We start from the raw sequence: 4,957 nt of genomic DNA, 5'->3' as shown, positions 1-4,957 counted from the left end.
TCCGAGTAGCTGGGATTACAGGATTGCACCACCACGCCTAGCTAATTTTTGTATTTTTAGTAGAGACGGGATTTCACCATGTTGGCCAGGCTGGTCTGGAACTCCTGAGCCACTGTGCCCAGCCAAGAGGGAGATTTTAAATCAATAAGTATAATTGTGATGAATGCCAGAAAGAAGAGTGTGTGATGGGGAGGGGACCTAAGTTATTGTCTCATATTTTAACACTTTCATAGGCAATAACTAAACACTTAGAAGCTTAAAACAACACACACCTTTAAGCCAATTTTGGCAAGATAGGAGTTGAGCACATTTTAGCAGGTCCTCTGCTTGGGATCTCACGCTAAGCAGCTGGGCTGCATGCTCATCTGAGGCTCCACCAGGGCAGAATCCATTTCCAGGTCCACTGAGGTTATTGGCAGAAATCATTTCCTCGGACCCGCTTGGCAAGGGCCCAGCTTTTTGCTTCCTTGCCTACGGGGCCCCTCCAAAGATCCTTTCTCAGCACAGCATCTCCCTCCAGCAGCGCCTGCAGGAGGAACCTCTCTTTCTAGTGTGCGAAGGTGATGCACTGTGACAGTGACATCCCATTGCTTTTGCCAGGCTCTGTGGGTTAGAAGCCAGTCACTGGTTTTGCTCATATCCAAGGTCAGGAAGACTATTCAAGGGCATAGGTCATTGGGGGGTCAGTCACTTTAGGGTGTGGCTGCCACCACTGAACTTGGTGAGACTTTAAGGGTTGGTAGGAGCTGGCCAGGTACAGGGGTGAGGGTGTGTCAGGCAGGGGTGAGGGCATGGAGGGGGATGCAGAGGCCTGCACCCTGGGATGTCCTTTCACTCTCTGAGGTTTTGTTCTCCTGATCCCTGAGTACATCCCAGAACACGGTGGGACCCTAGCAGGGGAGAGGTAGGGAAGCATGTGTTGTTCATCCGGGGACCTTGTTAGGCAAATCAGATTAGGGGCCAGGCTTTCAGTGGTGGGTGCAAGTGTGGGAGTGATGAGTGTGCAGGTGTGTGTGGGAAGAGCGATGGGGATGGGGTCAGCCCCAGCCACCATGAAGACCCTAACTGTGCATCCACCCATCCCAGCAGCCTCCCTGAGTGAGTGCCTTGGGGTGCAGGTACTGTTTTGCACATGGAAGTGAATCAGAGTGGGACACAGCCTTGCCTTAGAGAGGTCACACTTCTTCTTCTTCTTGCTTTTTTTTTTTTTTTTAATTTGCGACAGAGTCTCGCTCTGTTGCCCAGACTGGAGTGCAGTGGTGTGACCTTGGCTCACTGCAACCTCTGCCTCCCAGGTTCAAGCAATTTTCCTGCCTCAGCCTCCTGAGTAGGGTAGCTGGGATGATAGGCATTACCATGCCTGGCTAATTGTTGTATTTTAGTTTCACCATATTGGCCGGGCTGGTCCCAGTCTCCTGGCCTCAAGCGATCTGCCCGCCTCAGCCTCCCAAAGTGCTGTGACTACAGGCGTAAGCCACCACACCGGGCAAGAGGTCACACTTCATGCCGAGTGGGAGGCAGCCACTCAGACAGCACCCCAGCTGGTGCTGGGAGTGAGGGGTGCTCACCGTCCTAGGAAGGCAGAGGGCTGCTGAGAGGTTCGGGGAGGAAGGACTGGAGGAGGATTTGGGATTTTCACCTGAGCAGCTGGGTGGATGAAGGGGCTGTTTACAGAGAATCACAAGAATGTGGACGAGCAGGTTAGGGCACTAATAAAGCACTCTGTTTTGGCCCGCAGAAAATTTGAGATGCTTCCCTGTGTCCTGCTGGGGCTTTGGGAAAGGTCAGGGCTGGGCATCTGACTGGGATGGATGTCTCTGGCAGGCAGCAGAGCATGTGGATGGTTTGTGAAGCCCGGAAGGGCAAGAGATTTCCTGTAGTAGTGCCCACTGCAAATGGAAGGGCATTTGGCCTGAGCCCAGACATATACAAGTTGGGCAGAGAAGGGGGTGGGTCCCTGGGACCCACAGAGGAGCAACTATGGAGGTACAGGAACACCAAGGGTGTGGGGTCACATGATGCAGGAAGCTCAAATAAGATGAGGAAAGAGGTTTTAAAGACGATCAAGGCTGGGGACAGTGGATCATGCCTGTAATCCCAACACTTTGGGAGGCTCAGACGAGAGGATAGCTTGAGGCCAGGAGTTTGAGACCAGCCTGGGCAACATAGGGAGACCCCATTTCTATAAATAAATAAATACCATTGGTACTTGGCATTTCAGGCGGGGAACAGCAAACACATGAAAGCTCTGAGGCAGGAAAGGGAAGTGATTAGTGCTTGCTCCTGGTTCCTTTATCAGACCTTAAAGAGATGCAGAGACATTTCAGGTACTCCTTGGCCGAGCTCCTTCAGGGAAGGCCTAAGTTCGCTTCTACTTCCCATCTATTAATTTTTTTTTTGGAGACAGAGTCTCACTCTGTCGCCCAGGCGGGAGTGCATGCAGTGGCACAATCTCAGCTCACTGCAACCTCCACCTCCCAGGTTCAAATGATTCTCCTGCCTCAGCCTCCCCAGTAGCTGGCACCACAGGTACGCGCCACCACGATCGGCTAAGTTTTTGTATTTTTAGTAGAGACGGGGTTTCATCTTGTTGGCCAGGCTGGTTTCGAACTCCTGGCCTCAAGTGATCCACCTGCCTCGGCCCCACAAAGTGCTGTGATTACAGGCGGGAGTAACTGCGCCCGGCCCTACTTCACTCCTAACGCCCACCATACGTGCTTCCAGATGTTTGCTGAATGACAAGGTGAACGAGTGAATGGGACTACGTGACTTCGGGCAGCAGGCAATCCTATTCCTTGGACCTCAGTTTCCCTTTTTGTAAAGCAAGCCTGTCTCTCGCTCTCTGACCTAAAAGCCTGAATTCTAGGCTTGAGATGAGCGCGTCCTGTAGAGCAGACTCCAAGTGGACGTTGAGCTGGGTCTTCTACGAGGCCAGGATCCGGCCAGCTCTTGGGTCCGGTCCTCCCGCCGGACCCCGCACGCCCAGTCCCCGCCCCGCGCCGCCCCGCCCCACCTCACCTCGCCCCGCCCCACCTCACCTCGCCCCGCCCCACCTCACCTCGCCCCGCCCCACCTCACCTCGCCCCGCCCCACCTCACTTTGCCCCACCTCACCTCCCTTTGTTCCCCCAGGCCCCGCCCTCTCCGTGCAGCTCGCTCCCCATTGGCCGGGGGCCGGGCCCTGGGCGCACGGCTCCGGTGGGGGCGGGGCGGCGGACGCGGCCGTGTGCGCCTGCGCGGTGTGTGTCCCGGCCGCAACCCAGCGCCAGTTGCAGCTCCGTGATGCGAGCCGGATCCCGAGCGGGGAACACGGGCTGAAGCGGCGGCGGCGGCCCCGCCTCAGGGCTCCATTGTTGAGGCTGCGGCGGCTCTGTCGTCTCCTCAACTGCGCTCCAGTCGGCCCAGGCGCCGCGGCTAGGAGCGAGCGCTGCGAGGCGGCAGCCTGAGGTGAGACGGCGCGACCGGCGACCGGGTCTCCGGACCGGGCGGGGGTCTCTGCCCCGGGCGTGGCGGCTCCGAGCTGGGCTCCGTAGGGTCCGGGGTCGGGATCCGGGGTCCTTGCGCCTGGGCTTTGTCTCGGCCTCGGGTGCCACCGGGGGCTTCGCGCCTGCTGCGACACCGCGTGGGCCCGCGCGGGGGTCCCGGTCGCCCTGCGGTTGGGGGCCGGTCCCCACTGCTCCCCGGCTCCCCGCGTCTGCCGCGGAGGGGACTGCATGGACCCGGGCGCTGGCTTCTGCCCGGTCCCCCCGCGGCGTGGCTGGTCCCCGTGTGCGGCAGAGGGGGCCCTGCGAGGACCCACTCATGGGGCGGGGTCCGGGTCACCGCGAGTGGGAGACTCCGCCGCCCTCCCCGCCCTCCCTCGCAGCGATACTGCTCCCCTAGACTCACCGAGGGGACTGCGCGGACCCTCGGAGGAGGGGGTCCGTGACTCTGGGTGGGGGCTCTTTCCCGGCACCGCATGACGGCTTCCTGAGTGTTTTGTCACCTGTAGGTCGCTGCGTGGACTCGCTCGCGTGGGTCCTGGCCGCCCTGCTAGTGGGGCTGTGCGCCGCCCCGTGGCTCGTCTGGGTCGACCCTGCCTGGGACGCGCGTGTAGTGGGGGTCCGTGCACGGGGGGCGCGGTTGGTGGGGGCGCACTGCCCCCGCCCAGTGATTTATCCTCTCTCTTGCCCGGCGGGAGGAAGCGAGAGGCGCGGCCCGGAGCTGTCGCACAGCGGCTGCACCTACCTCTGCCCTGTCCGGCGGGTCCCGGGGGGCGAGGGGCTGTCACCGCTCGTCCCACCGCCGCGCTTCCAGCTCTGGCCCCGGGCTGGACTCTGATTGGAGGGAGCAGGGCCCTTCTGCCCGGCGCTTCTTGATTTCTTTGGTTAGCAATGGGAAGAAAAAAAAATCTGGAAAGCCAGATTGAACTTGGTAGCTCTCAGCGCCTGGAGAGTGGAAGAAACTCTCCCAAGAATTTGGCGGGCTGGAAAATGCGTTTCAAGCAGGAGCATCCGCACCCACGGAATGAGGCAGTTACAGTTAGAGGTCAGATTTATGAAAGGGGAGAGCGAGGGTGAGGTCCGTGGGTGGGGAGACTCCGATCTCAGCTTGATGGGAAGACCTGATGCTGCCCCTCAGACGCTGTATTTCTCAGCCACCAAAGAAAGTGGAATCACTCCTTAGTGAATGCTTTCATCAAACCTTTGAAAAACCTGTAATGTCCCAGGAAGCAAAATCGAACTGGACAGTTTCCCCCTTTTAAGAGTGTTAAACGTCCCGGAGACAAACAGCAGAAGGCTCAAGGAGTCCAAATACTCAACCTGAAGTTCTTTCTGAACAAGAGATGGTGTATAAGTAACAGGCATACAAGACAAAACTGAACTAATCACCGCAGCTGTGGCTCCTAGCCCTGTAGCGTGTCATGCAGGCCCTTTTGCCTTCTCTGCCCTCCCCTGCCCCAGACCCCAACGCTACCG

General features: G+C 58.5%; 1 pseudogene; it reads right to left on the bottom strand.

Moving 5' to 3' along the window:
* Positions 1-3,109: 3,109 nt before the first annotated feature.
* Positions 3,110-3,959, bottom strand: LOC112634986 (annotated as a pseudogene).
* Between the last annotated feature and the right edge of the window lie 998 nt (positions 3,960-4,957).

This window comes from Theropithecus gelada, chromosome 11, assembly GCF_003255815.1.
Source record: "Theropithecus gelada isolate Dixy chromosome 11, Tgel_1.0, whole genome shotgun sequence".
NCBI lineage: Eukaryota > Metazoa > Chordata > Mammalia > Primates > Cercopithecidae > Theropithecus > Theropithecus gelada.
The sequence above is the reverse complement of the archived record's forward strand: the minus strand, read 5'-3'. Positions and strand labels throughout refer to the sequence as shown.